General features: G+C 38.3%; 1 protein-coding gene and 1 long non-coding RNA gene across 4 annotated transcripts in view; one reads left to right on the forward strand and one right to left on the reverse strand.

The window, feature by feature from the left end:
• Positions 1 to 23,243, reverse strand: part of LOC101738855 (GTPase-activating Rap/Ran-GAP domain-like protein 3) — a 211,135-nt gene that overhangs the window by 57,752 nt on the left and 130,140 nt on the right. The window lies entirely within an intron of this gene.
• LOC134200263 (uncharacterized) lies at positions 239 to 2,744 on the forward strand. Its single transcript, XR_009975090.1, has 2 exons — positions 239 to 573; positions 1,185 to 2,744. It is a non-coding gene; the product is annotated as an uncharacterized LOC134200263 (long non-coding RNA).

Here is a 23,243-nt window from a genome sequence, read left to right on the forward strand (position 1 = left end):
AAATCAATAAATAAATAAATAAAGTTGAAAGGACATTCGAAGATTTCGTTACATAGAAATCGTCATGATCGTAGAATAATGTCGGATTTGAAAAAAATTCAAAATCCACTTTTTACCATATTTGAATACTACATTGTCTAAATATTATTGCTACATTAAAAAAAAAATTACATGTATTTTAGATTTCAAATTAAGCAGTCGGTATAATGACGGATTTGATAGACGCTCATAGTAAAATGACGCTTGTGCTTTATCGTCTCTGCACGACGCGCGCCCGGCCCTCCTACTCCCGTCGTATCCACGCAACCGACATTGTTCCTCGAAGTTGCCCCCGCGTTGTATTCAGATTCAATTTATCTTAAACATTTACACTAGATTACCTCAGTTACCTTTTTATTAATTATTACGTACCTAGCTTTCTTACGTACCGTGTTAAAAGGTGTGTCACAGTGAAACCAGGACGATCAAAGCTTATGTTAAAACTGGTGGAAGAAAGAAGCAAAAATGCACAAATTACGAATTTTACTCATGAAGAGTGCACTGATGAGGAGGACTGTATACCAGGGACTCCAGGTAGGTTAATCAATTATGTATTAACTTTTGGTATTATTTAATTTTTGTATTAAAACCATATTTACTAAAGTAAATGAATAAAGTATCGGTTCTGACTATCTGTCGGTTTTCTACGGAAAATTAAAAATCATTTTAAAAAATTATTTACATAAAATTAATTTTGGATATCGGATTATACATTATTCTGATGAGTTTGTGTTATATTTAAAAAAAATTGAATTTTAAAATTGTATGTAACTATATTACATTTTTCTATGGACATAATAGTGACGGGTGATCACAACCGACGTTATTCAATGAACATGTTTTTTTATCTAATAGTCGTATCTGACCATCCAACTTTGTTCTTTGCACTAAATTCAGATCCAGCTTTATTCTACTTAAAAAAATGATTATTTGTATATATTTAATATATTTTTCTATAAAAAAATAATCCTATGTCAGTAATATTTTACCCGTATAAATAAAAAGAAGTAAATTATTTTATTTCTGTACTTCCGAATCTTTTTATTCTGAATCAATTAAAGGGTGTAAAACCAATCACCTTAGGCGTAAACGTTAACTTGTGTTATAAAGAATTTATATACTTTTACATACTGATATGTTTTCAGAATGCTATTCACCATTATCTCCGGGAGCACGCCATGCAATAGTAAAATGAACGACGTTTATGAGAATGTCTTTGCAGACGATGTACACCGAGCAAACGAAAGTATTACAGATGAAAATAGGAATCAAAACACCATAGTCTACTTGTTTTCTTAGAGAAAATCACTTTATAGTTGGATATCAAAATGCTTCCACACCAGATTTACTCTCGTCAGAAAATCAACATACCGTGTCCTTATATATCAGCCCGGCTTTAAGTCCTTTAAATACCTCTATCTTGATATCAGATCTATCACCTTTCCCACAACCGATTAACCGATTGCCATTACCAGCAAAAGGCCATGGTGAAGTCTGTAATGATGATGCGGACTATAGCAACTGTCCTTTAATCAACACAGTTGTGTCCTCATGCCAGTCGTGTCCTCCAGTGCCAGATGTAGAGGTAAAAAACGAATCCGAAATTACGATGATTGAAAAGAAGTTACTAGAAAGCGCTTAAAAATGCCGGGAAATAAACTCCTCCAAAAAGGGCCTTTTTGTTACTTTAAAAACTATGGGTGCCTACCCAGTACTTGCGCGTGTAAAAGTAAATGTTACACTATGTTGACCCTCGAAGAAAGACAGGGTGCATTTAATAAGTTTTGAGAATTAGGTGATTATGAGAAACAATGGTTGTATGTTGCAAATTATACTACAAAACAGCAGAAGAAAAGGGGTCTTCAAAGAGATTTAAAGAATAACCGTCAATTCACTAACAATTACTTTTTGCCAAAAGAATCATAGACAATAGACGATTGTAAAATCATGTTTTTAAGTACATATTCGATTAGCGAAAGGTTAGTTCGGACAGCTTGGGATAAGTATGACGGAAGCACTTTGATTGAAGAAGACATGAGGGGAAAACATAAAAATCATAATCGGATTGTTGACGATGAAATGGTAATGTGGGTTTGCACCTACGTTGAATCATTTGTACCAGTAGAGTCGCATTATAGAGCAGCGTCCAAATGGCTGTATTTAGGTGACTTAGGTGACTTCAGCATCGGTCGGATATTCAATTTATACAAAGAATTGTCTGAACTCCAGCCTTAAAGAAAGCTTATGTAGGTCTAATTCCAATCAGTAATGATAAATATAACAATTTTATTAGTCTTTGCAATTCCTCCATAATACCCACGAAATATCATAAATTTTTCAGAAGTTTAACTCATGGACGTAATGTTACTGATGCTGGTAATGAATCCAACTGAATAATTTTGCACTAGGGTTTTTTTTATAATTTTAGTTATTTTATTGTTATTATTTTGATCTCTGAAGTTGTGATTTTTAAGATTTTTTTTATTTTAATAAATATTTTTTCTTTTCTTTATAATTAAATTCTATATAATGATTAGTATTTAAATTTTTAGGATAATAATTTACCAAAAAATCAGTAATCACATCCAAATAGAGTCAACATTATAGTCTGCTTAGTCTATATAGTAATAAAAGAATACTATTGATAATAAATACTTAATTTAAGCATAATGTATATCATGTTGATTAAAAAAGAGTAAAACCAATTAGTCTAGAAAACGGTGTAATATTAAGTTATTATTTTTATTTTATTTTAAAACGAATCCTTTTGTTTGCTTGTATGCCAATTTTCATAATTACAGAATTTGAATTTAAAAAGTTATGACAAAAAATCTAACATGACTATTTGAAATGGCTGCCCTGTGAAGTTTAATATTTGTCAGATCCGTCACTATTCTACGACTATGACGAAATAAGCATACATACCAAGAAAATAAAAGTATGTTAAAAGACAGAGTTCCTTTAGCGAGACGAAAATAATTATACAACCTAACAACCTTTAACCATCGATCAAATCAAATTTAATTATGACGTAATTATTTTCCTCTATTAGCAATGGACGCTTAGCCGCCGGTTTGATAAATTATTTTACCATACTACATTAGTCCGGCCGTATATGTCAGGCTACCCGATTAGGTTTCCTTATCAGGACTTCGGAATCTTAACTTATCCAGAACTCTGACCGGGTGTGAACTGTCACATTATTCTAAATGTTGGCATTTCTCATAACAAATAAATCTAATCTGTTACGTAAGGAGATTTGAATAACATTAAATAAATTAACGCGTGGGCGTAAATTTAAATTAATAATTTGTTCTTTGTTGAATCTCCGACTTCTTTTTGGTGTCACTAATTTTCCTAATTTAGTACCACAAAAAATAAACGCCGCCTCAGAATCTCGTATTTATTTGGATTCTAAGTCTGTTAAGTATTCAACATTTTAAGAGAATTGGATATCAGTGGCCATAACACCACTCTTCATTGTTTTTATAAAGGCATCACTACTTTGCAACAGAAAGTCTCATCGTGTTTGCGAAGTCAGAGGAATGAAGGTTCGGATTAATGTAATAAAATTAATGTAATGTACAACTATCTGAACTCAAAAAAATGGTGAGCGTGCATCTTGGTGCACGTGAAAGAAGCGAAACTTTGTTTGCGGTGTGTGGTATTGTGGTTTTCTTCATTTTTCATTCTTATATCAAATTTATCTTGTAATAGGGTATGCTGTGTATAAGAGAAAATACCTCTTCACCATTTATATGTCGGAGACGGTCATTAGTTTGGTAGCTAAACGAAACGTAGCACGATTCCCAAGAGATAGCAACACGATTGCGGTATCGTCGGAACTCGGCTAACTTCGTGCTATGACAGAGCCTAGCCGATGGAGGCGCGTAGACGCCAACACACTTACCAACCAGCCATCTCGAAGAGCGGGGCCTCCGTCCTAAGAACTGTCATTCGTTTTCATTTGCTACTATCAAGAGATTTGCGGTAGGCAGCGGCTTGGCTCTGCCCCTGGCATTGCTGAAGTCCATGGGCGACGGTAACCACTCACCATAAGGTGGGCCGTATGCTCGTCTGCCTACAAGAGCAATAAAAAAAAAGATTTCTAAATTGTTCTAAGACAACAAACGTGATTGGTGTACTCAATTTTTCTCTTAGCTCGATTATCCTATTCGCCCCTATGATGTCTGACGATAGTGTTAATAATTATGGTTTCTCCGACATACATATAATTAGTTAATTTGTTACTTATATCTACAGGAGCAATGATAAACTAATAACAAGACATCTAGTAGCTGACGCCCGTAAACAGAATGAATATAAAAGAAACTACCTAGCTCGCTTTCTCCCTCTCTCCAAGGTCGAGTGGTTCGCTTGTGGACTTCACTTTCGACAGTTGATCTAAAAAAACCTACATAAATTACTACAAGTGTTCATTAGACATAATTGACTTTCACGATTAACAAACGAGATAAACAATTGAAATAAGAAACAGCCTGGAACAGAGACAATTGAATCGTAAACCAAAGTAATTACTGAAAATCTCTTGAGATCAACCGAAACTTGAACAGTTGCCGGTTTCGTATGTGGTTCGTATCTATACTAGCGTTTCGATACATATGTATATGTCAGTAATAAATATACAGAGCGGCTTAGAAGTTTTAAATTTTATTTAACGAGTGAGACAAGACAAAGAAGTAGTTAGCGATTTACTGATGGGGCATAGTTTATCTGCTAAATTTATATATTTGCGTTATTAGGTAAGGAGAATTTTAAGGTCTCCCGGGTAGGTATCATTGCATATATCTACTTTGTACAATTGAAAAAGAAATGAGAAATAGGGACATTTCATGAATAGGATAACGGTAAGGTAACGAAGATAATCCGGAACAAGTTTTCGTCTCTAATTAATTATATTCTGTACTAGTTACAAATCGGTGAGAAAAGGAGTAAAAACCTTAACGTAAAAGTCCTTGAGATTATACTAGTTTTTTTATAGAGCGAGCACGAAAATAATTTGTTCAAACTTTTAAGCTTGGCTTCGGCCAACGCTCTGATTGATTAGAAAAAATATGGATTTATTTTCTCTCTAAAACTCAACAGTATGACAATAATTTTAATTTGATTAATTTATTGAACTTTATGTTCTTCTTCTCTGTTTTTATGTATACGGTATCATGATTAAATTAATCCGCTTCAAGTTGTTTTGCAAATATGAGAATCTCATTTAGAAATACATATTCGTACAGCCAAAACTTTGAAAGCAATATCTATGGATATGGCTCTTAAAAATTATTGAAAATTTCTTGAAGTAGTGAACTGATATTTCTGCCGTGAAGTAGTAATACGTTTCGGTTTGAAGGTTGGGGCAGCCGTTGTACTGTAAAAACTGGGACCTTAGAAGGTGGCGGCAAATCTCAAGGTAGGTGGCGGCAATTACATTGTAGATGTCTATGGGCTCCGGTAACCACTTAACGTCTAGTGGGCCGTGAGTTCGTCCACCTACCTGAACAATAAAAAAATTAATACGTTGTTTTCGGACAATATGAAACACTTTAGTGATTGGACTTCCCCGGCGATGGCATTATACCTAATAAACAAGCCACACTGGATAAAAATGTCTTTTAGATAATTTTCTCACACAGACTTAATGGATAGGATACCCGCTGAGTAACAAACAACTTGTTTTGATTCGGTTTTGTCTGAATCTTATTTTATTTACGAGTCTTTTTCCCAGTTTGTTTTTGTTTGTAACGAACTTGTCCTATTAGTGATTTTTATGATAATATAAATGTAGGGCGTAGTTACAAAATTTATTGCACTCTGTTTACTACATTTTGTTGTTCCAGATAAGGTATAGGGTCGACTCAACGATTACCGTATCCTGAATTTGACGTTAAGTGATTCCTTGCGACATTCAGGCTAAAAGTTTATTCGAACTTTAGGTTATTTGTAAATAATGCAAGTGAATGTGGTAACTTTTTTTGGTAGGTGAGCTCACGGAGCTCAGCTTTAAAGAATTTGCTGAAATTTGGCCTAGGAAAAGCAGTGTTTCGCTGAATCTACCCACGGACCGGAATCTCGACCCACTTAGAAGACCAGGCGGGAAACTCAGTGGGTTGTGACTATGGGTTAAGTTAAGTTGCACGTCGTATGGTTGACCGGTGCTTGGAAATCTTATAGTAGTATCTGTGGTAGTGATATCAGCAGTATGTACATGGTTAATAATTTTATTTCGAAACTATGTTTTTTTTTCTCGTCCTAATTACTGAACCAGAATCTTAATCGAACTTATTTAGTTACAAATTAACTGAGGAGAGCGAGGGCGAAATAGAAAACGGACTTACTTTGCACGATCTTGCTGATAATATCCGGTCTGATGAAACCCAGAGATATCTAAGGGGAATGCGAGCAAACCCTATTAAACCAAATGTAACTAATAAAATTATTATTTTTTTGTATAAATTTAATTTAGTTACATGATTAATAAATATTTAATAGCAAAAATAAATCAAATTGATCCGCTTAGTTTCAATGAGTCAGTTATCAATTAGTTTTATAATAGACTGAATTGAAATACTTAAAGAAACATTGCTTCGTAATTTTATTCCACTGCATTGGCAATTTCCAAAATAATTCATCATGAGCCCTGATACAATACCATTAAGTTCAAACTAAGCCAATATTCTTGTAACTCTATTTTAATTTAGTTAAGAAAACAAGGAAACCTATAATTATTTTGTTAAACATTAAAATGACTAAGATAATCGATTGTCGAATATTCCGTTTTTGGAGACCTTAATAACGCAATGCATTCCTTTGTGCGTCACAGAACAAGGAAACTAGGTCGGCCGTATTTATCATTTTGGCGGGAAACGGCGTCGAATAGCCGCCATGGACGTCACTGACGTGTGTCACCCTTTATATGGTAAATATTGTCGTTCCATAACACGTAAATTTTTATTTCCCGAATAAATATAATTGAACGTATGTTATGTATGTATTTCATTTGCCCTGATATTTCGTGCGTGTGCCATATTAAAAACTCTGTAGCTAAGTATGTATTATAGTCGTGGTTATTTTTAAAGTGTTCATTGCGAACTTTATAACACGCTTGATTTTTCTCTGGCTATAAGAAATGTGTAATGTTACCTCTTTAATTATTTGTATTATAAATAAAAAATATCTGTTTCAATTAATGTGTTATTGTCTGATATCTTGACTTATTTATTGAAGAAAAAACAGGCTAAAATATAGTATTATATAATATTATTTTGTAATATATAATCATTAGGACGAAATGCCTATGTTACATGTTTCAAATTTCTCAAGTCAAATATTCATTAAAAACATCTGAGACAAGACAAAAGAATGCGGGTTGCCCTTTTATGAAAACCACTTGAGACCTTTTCAGTTGTTAAGAATATTTCAAGGTCCAAGTAATGGGGTCAGACGTGCTCGCTCACCGTCAGAACGAACGCTAGTCATCAATCTTGTAAACTTTCAGGTATACCTATACATTTAAATTTGAAATTGATTTATATCGTTTTATTTTATTTTCTTAAATTCTTAGGTTTTTGAATGTGACAAAAAAACTGTAAAAATACAGATAATAATATTTTGCATTCTAACTGCTTTGTCTGTGGTTCTGAGTGGTGAGTGGAACCATGAAATCAATCAATGAATCAAGCAGATTGTTTTGATTCTACCGATATGCCTTTTTATTGTTTTGTTTGTTATCATAACGTAATAGTTAGTAGTTATTCAATGATTAAAGTCTGATTCTCAAATCATAACGTGCTTTGAATTTCAAATTTATCGTAACGTGTAAATGCGTTTTACGTCAAATCAACTAAAAATAAATTATTTGAACGAACCCAAAATTTAAGGTGGGTGGCGCATTTACGTTGTAGATGTCTATGGGCTCCAGTAACCACTTAACACCAGCTGTGAGCTCGTTCACTCACCTAAGCAATAAAAAAAAATTGTATAGTCGCACCTTATACCTTTGTATTCTTAGCACGAGCTATCTAAGCGTGATTTAATTCCCTTAGTTTTCGCCTTCTTATTCTTAAAGTCAATCTAATTCTTTCAAATGACTTTATAGGCTGTATCATCTGTTGGGTCGAGCTATTTAAAAAAAAACGTGATTTGATTGTGAACAATTCCTTAAAACTCAAAATAACAATTCGATCGTGACGTTTTAGGAGGATATAACAGAAGTTTATATTTTTTTGTCGCTGCTTTCAAGTCCATTAGGAAGGTCCTTTGAATTTATACCTATGTCTGGTGCCTATTACCCTTCCGCGCGTAGTTGAAATAGTCCCTTAAGGCTACGCAGGGAAAAAAGGAAGCTATAAATTGATTGTATTTAATTTATGCTAAAACACACATAACCTTAACTCGTGTTTTATTGAGCTTTATTTTCCTATGTAGTATGCGGTAGGCAGCGGCTTGGCTCTGCCCTTGGCATTGCTGAAGTCCCTGGGCGACGGTAACCACTCACCATCAGGTGGGCCGTATGCTCGTCTGCCTACAAAGGCAATAAAAAAAATAAAAAAAAATGTTGTATAATGTAAACTAATTTAATTATTATTCATTGAACTTAGTTGATGAAAATTGTTTTATGTTGCGAAGGAAGTACTTCGTGCATAAATTTCTACCATTCTAATAAACAAGCTAGAGCTAGAAACCTAGATTCGAGTAAACAACAAAACAACTATTTATACAAAGTAGGAAGTTGTGACATTAATGTTTAATATACGTTTTGTGGTTTTCGGTGGATTCCAAAGCGCAAAACTATTTATGACGTTTATATTTTGAAAATTTGTTTGAATCGTTTTCATGAACTCATAAAATTTTATCATATTAATAAAAATGTTTCTTTATTATGCCGTAAATGATTATCGAGAGCACTCGAAGCTTATCTCACAATTTCAACACGATACGATTTAATCAATTTTTATCAATCATTAATTTCGGCGCCTATTTTGTGGTTGTAATGTTTTTTTTTCCTTAAAAGAATGATACGTATTGTTTCCGTCAATTTTGAATTATTGTTATTTGTTATGGGCTGTGATGCAAGTAGAGATCGTAGTACCAATTTCTGCTTTTAAGTATTTATTTACACGTCACCGGAGAGCCTGTACGCAATTCAATGAAGACATATTTTTATATATAGGAAGAAGGATTACTGATGCCTCGGAGGCTTTTTCAGTTTCTCCAGGACAGGTGTGAAGACTTATATTATGTAGTTCTCCAGATCACTTTAAAGGGGGGCAGCGCTCAAGATATATCTATCCGACGTCGTAAAATATTAGAGCATAATGGCAGTGCTTACACTGCGATGTATATAGATCGCAGCAACGAACTAGACGAAAGCATACAAAACAAAAAATTACCTAAATAATGAACAATAGTTTCCCATCTCAAATAAATATTAACCATCTGGGATCACGGGGTAATTCAATCAAAACATCTGAAGTTGACTGAATTAAACAAGCTATAAAATTGTTTTTTTTTTTGTTATATTTAAGATAGAAGCTACGTTAAGTCTTTTTGATCTTCAATTTATATTTTATTTTTAAGAAAGGAAGAATTAATACAGACTTGATTGATTTAAAATGACCGACATTTTGAATATATTTCTGAACGACTTCATTTTTTCTTTTTTTAGTTATGTAATACATAACATTTAAGTTTTAATAGCTCAGACTGAAATAAGACTTGGACCCGCCCCGCAAAACCAACTACCGACTAAACCCCATCGAGCTCCACCACTCCGACTCCACGAAGCCTACGGTACCGCACAGTGTGCGCCGAAGGCTCACCGTCGCCGGTACCCGTCCTGACAATAGGACGGGATTCCATCCCCGGGAAGATCCCGCAGGACGTCGTCTCGGGAGACACCCCGTGGGTGGCGCATAGGAGGCATCTTGCACCGCCTCACCACGGAACCGACAGTCCCTACGGGAGATTAACGGGAGCATCATGCCTGCGTCGCCCACCCCGCCTTCTTCGCTGAGGAGCCGAAGAGGGATCCCACTCCCTTTAGCGCTCCTCAGCCTCGCGGAACGCTATGACCAGGTCGCAAAATCTGGCCATGGCTTCCCACGAACTCTCGTCCTCTAGCATGCGGGCAATGACAGCCCGCAAAGGCCTAAGTATTTATAAACATCCGCTTTAGTTCTAAATAGGGCCGATCCTAACAAGTTCACGGATCGTTGCTTCCGAATACGCCTCTTCAAAGATTTTCCCACAAAGCGGGACTTAGCAGGGCGAAATTATCGCAATCCATATACTCTTCGAAATATTAATATAAGTTCAAGGATTTTGCTAATTTTAAATAATAATAAATTTTAAATAATTAATTAATTTAACTAATAATTTTTTGACAAGAAAAAACTTACGTTATTTCTTTTCTGTTTAAGTAATCTAAGTAATCAAGATATCAAATAATATAGTGAAACTGATTTTGTAAGCGTTTTAAGGAAGGTTCTTTTTGAAGTAGTCGTGGCCCAAAAGATAAGACGTCCGGTGCATTCGTGTTGAAGTGATGCACCGGTGTTCGAATCCCGCAGGCGGATACCAATTTTTGTAATGAAATACATACTCAACAAATGTTCACAATTGACTTCCACGGTGAAGGAATAATATCGTGTAATAAAAGTGAAACCCGCAAAATTATAATTTGCGTAATTACTGGTGGTAGGACCTGTTGTGAGTCCGCGAGGGTAGGTACCACCGCCCTGCCTATTTCTGCCGTGAAGCAGTAATGCGTTTCGGTTTGAAGGGTGGGGCAGCCGTTGTAACTATACTGAGACCTTACAACTTATATCTTTTTTTTTTTTTTTTATAACAACTAAGAGGCAAACGAGCAAGACGGGTCACCTGATGGTAAGTGATTCACCGCCGCCCACGGTCACCAGCGTTTACGCCAGTGCGTTGCCTACCCTTCAGATAAGAATATGCTCTTTTCTTGAATAACCCAATGTCGCAGTTGTTGGGGAAGACCGCTGATGGCAACGAATTCCAGAGATTTACTGTGCGTGGCAGAAAACTGTTTTTAAAACGCATTGTAGTGGAACGCCAACCATCCAGATGGTGCGGATGATAGTTCCGGCGAGACGATCGGTTGCGAAAATCAGCGGCTTCTATTAAATTGAACAACTCCTCGGAACACTCCCCATTGTAAATTCTGTAAAGTATGCATTGGGAAGATAAATCCCTACGCAGTGCCAAAGGATCTAGCCGATCGGCAAGTACAGGATCGTCGACAATCCGAGATGCCCTACGTTGGATTCGGTCAAAGGGAGATAGCTGATAACCCGGAGCCCCGGCCCAAAGGTGGCAACAATACTCCATGTGAGGCCGCACCTGCGCCTTATACAGCTTAAGGCGGTGAGCCGGCTTGAAGTACTGTTTGGCCCTGTTGAGTACTGCGAGTTTTTTGGAGGCCATTTTAGCCTTGCTCTCCAAATGACCGCCAAACTGGACAACACTCGAAATGTCTACGCCCAGAATGCCCATGTTCGGCTTGGCACAATGGTGAGTGTTTCCGAAGAGTGGCGATGCGACAAAGGGGGCTTTTTTAGCGGTGAACGCGCAAACTTGAGTCTTAGAAGGGTTAAACTGGACTAGATTTAGTCCCCCCCAATCGGAAATCTTCACAAGGGTTGATTCGATTTCAGACACAAGTTTGTTCCGACACTCATCGACGTGATCCCGAGAGATATTGCTGCGGCCGAAATACAGTGCATCCACGGTACTGTCATCCGCATAGCAATGAATGCCACTGGTATGCAACAAATCATTGATATGCAGAATGAACAATGTCGGGGATAACACGCAGCCTTGGGGAACACCAGCATTTACGGTCCGGGGGTCCGAGCATGAGCCGTCTACGACGACTTTAACTCTCCGTTCCGCAAGGAAACTGCCGATCCACCTACAAAGTCTCTCAGGAAGCCCATAGGAAGGAAGCTTCGATAGTAAGGCTTTATGCCAAACCCGATCGAAGGCTTTCGCAATGTCCAAACTAACGCCTAGTGCCTCACCCCTACTCTCAACCGCCTGCGCCCAACGGTGAGTTAGTAAAGCCAAAAGATCACCAGCTGATCGGCCTTTGCGGAAGCCATATTGGCGGTCACTGATCAGCTGGTGCTCTTCCAGGTAGCCCATGAGCTGGCGGTTGATTATGGATTCCATAATTTTGGAGAGTAAGGAGGTGATAGCGATAGGCCTGTAGTTGGACGGATCTGAGCGGTCGCCTTTTTTAGGGATCGGGTGTACTAGAGCCGTCTTCCATGAACGTGGGACAACGCCGAGGACATAAGAGTGTCTGAATAAGCGCGTTAAAACCGGTGCCAGCTCTGGAGCACACACCTTCAGCACAATAGGAGATATTCCATCGGGCCTACTCGACTTGTTGACATCCAGGGAGAATAGTGCTTTCCGCACAGCACACTGTGTGAAGCGGACGTCCGCCATTGTGGTTTCACACCTCGGGATGGTAGGAGGAGTGTTCCCCCTGTCGTCAAGAGTCGAGTTTTCCGCAAAGATAGAGCCAAGAAGATCGGCTTTCTCCCTTGCGGAATAGGCCAATGAACCATCCTCCCCGCGCAAAGGTGGAAGCGTCGACCGACAGAAATTACCCTGGACAGCCTTGGCGAGAGACCAGAACGCACGAGAGCCAGATGGCAGGCGCGCCAGTCTCTCGCCAATTCTCCCAACGTAATTTGATTTTGTCAATGCAATTTGCTTCTTAAAGAACCTGGAAGCAGAGTTGTACTTCTTCTTGAGTGAGTCAAAGTTTACATCCTTAGCGGCCTTTGCCCTAGCCCAAGCCTGGTAGCATTCCCGCTTGCGACGATGTGCGTCACGGCAGGACCCACCAAACCAGGGCCGAGACCTGCCACCGACAGGCACCGCTGAGCTAGGAACAAACAATTCCATGCCCTGCAGCACGACGCCGGCAACCGAGTCAGCGCAGGTGCTAGGATCCTCTGACTTGAAGCAAATCTGCCCCCATGGGTAGGATGCAAAGAAAGAGCGCATCCCGTTCCAGTCTGCTGACCTGTAGTGCCAAACACGTCGTCTACCAGATGGAAGTGGTTGTGACGAGACGGTTTTTTTTTTTTTTTTTTTTTTTCTCTTATGTTTTAATGTCTCGTAGCGATCTGTTTTTCAGTTAACAATGAGCTATTCCTCTGGCTGAATTTATTCTTAATAGATTTATAAACAGAATCAGATATCCAGTGACACCTTCATCTTTTATTGTTAGATTTAATTTCTGTTGTGTAAGGTAGGTATACTGTGCCTCCTTAATCTAGTAAACTGCACAGCTCCTGTGCCTCCTAGGTCCGACGCCAATTTATTGACGTGTGTCGATAACCTGGCTTGATATTTTTTGCTGTAAGCTACTATTTCCTCTTTCACTGTGGGAATATTTAGGTCCATTTGTATGATCTTGTTGCTTATGTAATGCGGTATTCTTAGCATTGTTCTGAAAGTTTTATTTTGAAACCTTTCCAGGATCTCGACGTTGCTATTGCTGGCAGTTCCCCAAAGCTGTATGCCATATGTCCATATTGGCTTTAAGATGGTTTTGTAAATTAAAATTTTACTTGTTGGCGAAAGCTGGGATTTCCCTCCAGTCAACCAGTACATATTTCTTAGCCTTATGTCTAATTGTTTTCGCTTAGACCAGATGTGCTTTTGCCATGTCAGTCTTCGATCCAGATGTATGCCAAGATATTTTGCATCTTCCGCTTGCGGTATGTTTTCGTTATATAAGCTTACAGGTGGACAGGTTTGTTTCCTGAGGCTGAATGTAACGTGGGATGATTTGCTTTGGTTTACTTTAACGCGCCACATATTAAACCATTTCTGAAGGTCATCTAGATGTGATTGTAAGTTTTCAGAAGCTGTTGTAGGGTCGTCATGAACAGACATTATAGCTGTATCATCTGCGTATGTTGCAATGATAGTGTTTCTGTTAGTGGGTAAATCTGCTGTATAGATGAGGTACAGGACAGGGCCGAGTATGCTGCCTTGTGGCACACCAGAAGTAATCTCATGCATCTGTGATGATTCTCGGTTATGTTTAATCTCAAAGCATCGTCCACTAAGATATGACTTAATAATAGCGTAATAGCTGTGTGGTAACATTTTTTTCAATTTGAATAACAGTCCATCGTGCCACACCTTATCAAATGCCTGCCCGATATCGAGAAAGGCAGCTGAGCAGTACTGTTTATTTTCAAGTGTTCCACTTATGACATCCACAAGGCGATGAATCTGTTCAATTGTTCCGTGCTTTTCACGAAAGCCAAATTGATGTGCGGGAAGGACACTCGGCAGATGTTTCTTCATCCTGTTAAGAATGACCTTTTCCAAAATTTTACCAATGACTGGAAGGAGGCTTATTGGCCTATAAGAACCTGCATCGTGAGGTGGTTTTCCAGGCTTTGGCACCATCACCACTTGGGCTATTTTCCATTGACTAGGAAAGCACTCCAGTCTAATGCATGCATTAAAGATGATAGTCATGAGTGTTATGCCTTTTTTAGGAAGATGTTTAAGCATAGTTGCATCGATTTCATCATAACCTGGCGATTTGCCTTCTTTCAGGTTCTTAATTTCATTAGCTACTTCCGTCGGACTTGTGTACATTAGCGGTAGGCACATCTGCAGTGGAGAATTCAGAGAGTTCAAAACTTCCTCGTTGTGCGTTAAGTTTAATCCCGGGAAAGGCTTAAACACTAGTTTGAGGTGCTCTGCGAAAGTTGAGGCCTTCTCAGAATCAGATCTGGCCCAGCTTCCAGTAGGTGCTCTAATAGGTGGTACATGCATTTTCGGTCTTTTCATTTTCCTAGTAGCCTTCCATAGAGAATAGTTGGTGTCTGGACTAGGCTTTAAATTTCTTAAGAACGATTGTAGCTCGTCTTCTTTCATTGCCTTAGTTAGGTGTTTTAATTCCTCAGAAGCTTTATTAAAAGCTCTCTTATCAGCAGGATAGCCAGTGTTATGCCATATTCTGCGCAGATTCCGCCTCCTAGACACCATATCCTTGATATGTTTGGGGTAATGGTGCAAAACCACAGATGGGAATTTTCTTAGCGGCGTAGATCTGCCTAGTGCCTCGTGAATAAGTTGATTTAGATTTTCTACAGCATTCTCAACATCTCCAGTGGATTTCAAAGAGATGTTTAAATTCAGATTATTGTTGATGTACTCTTGGTAGGTTTCCCAATTGGTATTCTTGTTATATGGTTTAGGTGGATATTCATTTAACAAGATAGTAGAGTTTATATTAAGAATCACTGGAGTGTGATCGGAGGATAGATCAGTACAAGATTTGACGCTCAGCTGTGTTTGGGGCACATTCTTGGTGATAAAGAAGTCAAGTAAATCCGGCGTTTTCTTTCGATCAGTCGGCCAGTAGGTTGGCTCACCTTGAGACAAGCAATATAAAGAAAGTTCTATAGTCGTCTGGAATAGCTGCCTGCCTCGTGGTAGAGTCAACCTTGAGCCCCAGTAGGTGTGTTTAGCGTTCCAATCGCCGCCACAGACAAATCTACTCCCCAAACTTAAGAAGTAATCCTTGAAGTCATCAGCATTAATATTGTGTCTTGGAGGACAGTATATAGCAGATAGAGTTGTTTCAGTGTTTTTCTCTTGTATTCTGATAGATGTAGCCTGTATTTTTTCAGTACTGTATTCTTCCAGCGGGTGGTGTTTAATGTTTTTTTTTATTATAACTGCTGTTCCACCGTGGGAGTTGCCAGAGGGGTGATTTGTAGAATGAACAACATAATCTTTTATTCTAATGTGAGTTCTATGAGTAAATCTCGTTTCAGAAATAAGTGCTACATCTATTTTTTCTGTCCTTAGGAAGATTTCTAATTCTATGCATCTGTCTGTCAACCCATTGGCATTCCAAGTAATTACACGTAAATTATTGATCATTTGGGCACTAGGCGGGATATTAATTGAATCATCCGATTCATCATGCTGTCTATCATGTTAGTCATGATGGTTTGAAATTTATTAAACATGCTGTCTATGAGCTTATTTAGTTCGCTGCTGTCAATCAAGTGGGATTCAGTCTGTTGTTTATTATTATTGGAGTTCACTGCATCTGCATAAGTTTTAAATATGTTTTTGGTATATTCTGCTTTCCTGGGCTTTTCCTTATTTGGTTGTGAGGCTGGGGTATCTTTGATTACATTTTTGGGATTAATTTTTAAAATTTGTTGTTTATATTGTTTGTATTTGATACAGCCTTTGTAACTTGCAGGATGTTTCTCTTGGCAGTTAACGCATGTTGCTTCAGTATCTGGTGTCTTTTTACAGCTTACAGTGGGATGATCTCCTCCACACTTTACACATCTATGTGGTCTATAACATTGATTTTTGCTATGACCAAACCTCTGACATCTCTTACACTGTAGAATCTCTGTTGTTTTATAAGGGGCTTCAAAAGATACTTTCATATTGTTTAATCTGTTTACCTTGAATACCTCTTTGTTATTATGTTTAGGTTCAAGGTCAATATAGAACAACGGCAAGTCTTGTTTAGTTGTTTTATGTCGTACATTAACAATATTTCTGACTTCATGGCCTAAATCTCTTAATTCAGATTTGATAACTTCCGTGTCCTCAGTTGAGTGAAGCCCACGGAGAACGACTCTGTAAGCCCTTTCGCTTTTGAGCTTATATGTATAATGACTGATGTTGTTTGTAATAAAATTGTCTCTGATCTTCTTGTACATTTCTATATCTCTTGGTAAGATTTTTACTACATGTCCTGACCTCAAAGTGGTCATAGTATATGTCATTGGGTCATCATTGGTAATTTTGTTCAGTATGTCCTTGAGGGTTTTTATGTATGCCACACCCGTAACAAATATAGGTTCGGGCTTAGGTATTTTTGGTTTAGGATCGCTTCCGTCTTCATCGAGTATCTCTAATGTTTCAAATTGATTATGGGTAGGTATCGGGTATGTGGTTTTCTGTAACTTATTAATGTTTCCTTTTAAATCTGAGTGCGATTCAGTTCTCTTCCTTTTTATTAGAGGAACCTGGTCACTCTGCCATGTACTATGTTCAAGGTCTTTAGTTGTGGTTAGGAATAGCGTAGGTTCTTGTTCTTTATTTATGGCACTTAATGAGTTACTTCGTGTTCTTTCAAACATACTGCGGTGAAAAGTTTGTTGTACCATATTAGGTAATTTTGGTTTATTCATAGGGTTGATTCCATATCCATCAGATCGCAAAGTTGTGCCCCCCCCAGAATACGAGGGGCTGCCTGAGTTAGACTCAGGGAGGGATTCTCCGGTATTACCGGTACCCTCCTGGGGTAGTTTGTTTTTCAAATTTGCATTCATTTGGGTTCCTTTTTCTTCATACTACTCTAGACGTTTTAGAGATTATTTAGATCCCCAGGCTTGCTATAGCCTCTTCCAACCAATTGCTTGGCAGGTTGTATGGTTATACCGCCATTGCTCGGTCGCCATTGCCTCGTTTGTTATCTAGCAGGGAGTACCACGGAAACCAATTGGTTTCCGCCGCCATCCGGCGCGCGCAGGTGAGGTTGACTGTAGGGTCGGTGGAGGTGTTGTTACCGTTCTCCCCTAACTCCCCTGTTCTCCCCTAACTCCCCTATTAGGGGGGGGACGAGACGGTGAGAGGCACCACGCTCCGAACTAGGCAATGGTCCGATGACCCGAGAGGAGCATCGACCCATACCCGAATGGGTTCGGGGTGAGAGGTCAGCCGAAGGTCCAATAAGGAAGGCGAATGGTCTTCCACATCCGGCACACGTGTGGGAGAAGGTACCATCTGCGTCAGACCATTGGCAATAGCAAAATCGTGAGCAGACCTTCCCGCATGGTCAGTACGTGTTGACCCAAGCCAGTCAGAGTGGTGGGCATTAAAGTCGCCCAAAACCACAATTTCTGCGGTAGGAATCTGCTCAAGTATTCTGTCAGTGGACACCTGCAGGTGCTCGAAGAGCCGGTCAATTTCCGAATTTCCGCTATGAGACCTGTAAAGGCACGCGTAGACGCGAATGTGATCCTCACAATCGACGCGCACCCAAAGGGTCGACAGGTCTCTGCCTTCAAGACTGCTGAGCCTACGGTAACAAATTCCCTCCCTGATGTACACACACACGCCGGCGCGTGGCACAAAAATGTGCTCCAGGCTATAGGCCGGGTACTTTAGATATGAAGTGTCAGTTGGGGAGGAAATCTGCGTCTCCGTCAGGAAAAGTAAATCTGGCCTTTCCATCTCGAGAGGGTGGTGGACGGCATTTAAGTTCGAGTGAAGTCCCCTGATGTTAGAAAAATCCACTGCTAAAGTGGAGGGGGACTTCCTCGTTATTGGGCTCAGTTTGCACCCAGCAGCTGTGATAAACGACGCTTGATGTGCCCCCCCAGAATACGATGGGCAGCCTGAGCCAGAGCGAGAGGATATCATCTCTCGCTCTCGCTCAGAAAGGGATTCTCCAGTCTCTAAGAGACTGGTACCCTCCTGGGGTATTTTATTTGTATCACTCGTCGCCATCACAAAAATCAAAAATAGCATAAGGGGTGGGGAAGGAAAGGGAAGGAGAAGGGTCACAGAGGGTGAGGAATTGTGGGACAGGGAATAAAAAGACAGGAAGGGGCCAACTGATACTCATTCCCACACGCAACGCAACAGTCCCTAGAAAATCTGTTGCGATACGTGTAGTATAATGAAAGTGCCAGTTGCTATTTGGGCCCCGAGGTAGAGGGATAAGGGCACCGTGACTCTCACTCACCAGTCGAAACGCGGTGGCCTCTAGGAGGCCCCCACTTCACGCTGATTTTCTGTGAGAGGGTAGTGTTTCACCGGTCGATCCTGCCCACCTACGTGCTACAGCGAACTGCAGACTTGGATCTACTACTCTAAAATATCGATATCTCAAGGTGGATGGCGCATTTACGTTGTAGATGTCTATGGGCTCCAGTAACCACTTAACACCAGGTGGGCTGTGAGCTCGTCCACCCATCTAAGCAATAAAAAAAAGACATTTTTTAATTTTGTTAGTGGAGCACATAAACATCTCAAAAAACTGGTATTTTCTTATAAGATTTCGCTAAAATATTATAATTAGTCAAATTATAAATTTTAATGCAAAATGATTTGTTTGTTACGCTTTCATAACTTAACTACCCGACTAATAATACACATACAAAATATAAAAAACATAGGGGGGTACTTATAATCTAGAAAAAAGTATTTTACGTTAGTACTTACGTATGTTACGATATACTTATACAATACTAGTATTTTACGATAGTACTATATGTTTCTAGGGTTTTTTTCTACATTAACACGAATGATATCACGTACAAAACCTAGTGTAATTTATAATATTTATTCGAACATTTTTAATGTCAAATGATAAAAAATACAATTCAGTATTCTTTTTGCACAATATAAAGCGCAATGAATTAAAATTCAACTAATTCACAGGGATAACCATTCCCGATCGGGGTCACCCTGCTTGACTTTTACGAAATATGAACTCCCGATAAACTGCGACTCTAAAACGATCCGTATGTTTTCGATTTTTATTTATGCTCAAATAGTTATTACAGTTTTGGCTTCGGAAACGTTTTGCCCACCCCATACACTTTATATTATATTATAATGAAAATCGTCGTGCCTTGCCTGGAGCCATGTATTAATCAGAAAACGCGTAGTCGTCCACGTGGGCATATAATAATAAAATTTAATTTTCGTTAGGTACATTTTGTATGGTTTTCAGTTAGTTAGTAGAACTTAATTCACGGAAATATAACTTATTTGATGTCTTACCGGGAACTTTAAAGATTTTTTTCATTTCCGGTGATATGAAATTGCAAAATTCTCTGAGAAAATGTTCTGTTACTTTAGAGTATCATTTGGATCTTTTAAACAATTGGACTTTTTTCTCATGGTTATTTTACTGGCGACTAGGGAGTTCTAATCCACAGTGCGTTTCCAGAGATCTTTTTTGCCACGTACCATCCGGCTATGGAATGAGCTCCCTTCCACGGTGTTTCCCGAGCGCTATGACATGTCCTTCTTCAAACGAGGCTTGTGGAGAGTATTAAGCGGTAGGCAGCGGCTTGGCTCTGCCCCTGGCATTGCTGAAGTCCATGGGCGACGGTAACCACTCACCATCAGGTGGGCCGTATGCTCGTCTGCCTACAAGGGCAATATAAAATAAAAAAAATATCTAATGCGACGTTATGGGTCATGATAACTCCTTTCAAACTGGTCGCGACAAAGTCAGTTAACATAACAAAAAGGGCCTTTCTAAAGGTTTGTTGTTTAAACTGATACCAGAAAACAGGTCTTTCGCTACTATTATTTTGTCAGTAGGTTGTAATGGTAGTATCAAGAAGGATACTGCTACCGAGAACTTTTAAAAATCGATTTTAAGCATTATGTTACTGTTTCTACTCTTATAGTCGGGCTGCATGTGAAGGCCATACCAAAAGATATATCTTTGGCCCAAGACTCTCAATTACCAGCTACTTCCAGTTGTTTTCGTACAGAAGAGAGCCGGTTGGATTGCCGTTAAACCCGAATTGACCGTTTCAGAATTCGGGGCTTAGCGGGAAAACGTTTTTTCTTACAGACTCTAAATATATTTCAAGCAAAGTAATATTGTGGATGCGGCGAATGCTATCACCCAGCTTAAGACATATAGTTGGCTTCGCCTGCGTTGACGATATAACGTATTTAATAAATTTTTGAAGTAAAATGTACAAAAAAATACTGTATAGGATGGTATGAAAGAGCATCGTAGCATTTCGAAGTGGTTCCACTCTATTTTGGTGATGTTCTGATGTAGATATTCAGTGATATATATAATAATAAATATTAATAAAATTTGAGTTTTAAACATAATAAAATATATATAACTATATAATTTCAGTGATATACATTAGAACTCTTCTATAATATATAATTAACAGCAAATTTGCCGTGATTGCTGCAATCACATCCATATGTATTGTAGACATAATTTCAAATTGGTTTTTGACAGTATTTAATAGTACATAACTGTAAAACTCAACAAGGATTTTTTATGTATTTATTTATTAACACTGGGACATTATGTGGAGATGAAATTTATAAGGACACTGTCAAATTGATCTATAAATTCTCATATCTATCAATTGCTCATAATTGTCCTTACGTTTTATATTACGATTTATCTAAGAATTATCTAATGAATAAGCCGAGTTCAAGGATAAACTGAATAGAACATCATTATCAGATTGACAAACAAACATGTTTGCCTTGAGCACGTCCAAAGAAAGTTGGGATGGATCAGATAAAGCAGATTATACCTATAGATTATCATAAAACAAGTGTGTTTATGCTTGTTTGCCCAAAGGCGCATTTTATATAACATATTAATTAATGCGATAGCCATATTAGAACATATTTTTGACTACTTAGGCTCGTGGGCCTCTTGAATTATTTAACCCACTTAAAAAAAACGCCACCCAGTATGAAACACGAGGCCGAAGTCTCAGTTACCTTGTATATTTATTATAAAATAGCTGACCCGGCAGACTTCGTAGTGCCTCAATCGATAAATAAAAGACCTAAACTTTTGTATAAAATAAACTTAAAACGGAATTGATGTGTCCCCCGTCGGACGGATTGCGACGGGGGACACATCAAAGGAAAACCAAAATTGTTATTTTTATTTAATTCCGAGCATTTTCCTATTTATCTACCTTTTAAACCTTCTCTGGACTTCCGCAAATAATTCAAGACCAAAATTAACCAAATCAGTCCAGCCGTTCTCGAATTTTAGCGAGACTAACGAACAGCAATTCATTTTTATATATATAGATTATAATACTGGTACCACTGTACGGGATTAATTAGGTATTTATTTAGGCTTCAAGTTATATAAATACGAGTATGGAGTTTTTAAGCCAAACAAACACGTGTGACTTATCTGCACAAATTTGCACGTATTCTTTGGAATAAAGCTGATTCAGCGTCGATAATGTCTTGTAATGTCTGTCGAATAATTCTTTCACATCTACTAGACTTTCTGACTTTTTGTTCGTGGTTATTGGGAACTTTTATGATGTTAGAGAATGTCTTTAATGTGTTTGAGGTGGTTTAATGGTAATCGTTTCGAATACGTCATTTTTCTTTTTTTTGTATTAGACTAGCTCACGGCCCACGTGGATTTAGATGATTACACACACGCACGCACACACACACACACACACACACACACACACAGCACAACAATAATAATGCTGACACCTACTTTGATATATGAGGTCGAAATGTCAGTTGTATTATATTGTGGAATAGCAAGATAGTGATACTTATAGTGCGAAGCCATCTTTTCTTCCCTAATACGAGTACACTTTTTTTTCCTACCCTTTTTTTTCCTACCTAAGATGATAGCCTTGAGAGGCTATATCATCGTAACCTTAGCTAGTAGGTGAGCTCACGGGGCTCAAACCTGAGAACGTTGCTAACACGAACCCTAGCAAGAGCCGTGCTTCGCAGAATCTACCACCGGATCGGAAACGCGACCCACTGAGAAGATCCTGGGCGAGTACACTGCGTCTTATATTCAGTTCCCGATGTTCCGACTTATATCGAAACCGACTAATCTCAGTCATAGGAACACGCGATATAACCGTTTTTTGAGCTATTAATATTTCCTTAAAAATAAAAATAAGAATAGTATTTTCTCGGTTTTCGTTAGACTTAAGTAAAACTACATTTATTTTTATTCTCATGTTTTTTATTGTCATTATAATTATATTTTTACCACTTTCATATTCGTGGTCACACGAACGCCTAAGATGTTATTCTTCGATATTATCGAATACTATTCAGCCGCTATAATCTGTGATATTTAATTTGTGAATATTTAAATTATTGATAACAGAACAAAATGTATTACTATTTCATTACAATACAACGGAAAAATCTACATCTAAATTACTATTAAGAGCAACCCAAGATTTTTTTTTTTTTTATTGCTTAGATGGGTGGACTAGCTCACAGCCCACCTGGTGTTAAGTGGTTACTGGAGCCCATAGACATCTACAACGTAAATGCACCACCCATCTTGAGATATAAGTTCTAAGGTCTCAATTATAGTTACTACGGCAGAACGGTAAGAGCAG

This window comes from Bombyx mori, chromosome 15, assembly GCF_030269925.1.
Source record: "Bombyx mori chromosome 15, ASM3026992v2".
Lineage (NCBI taxonomy): Eukaryota > Metazoa > Arthropoda > Insecta > Lepidoptera > Bombycidae > Bombyx > Bombyx mori.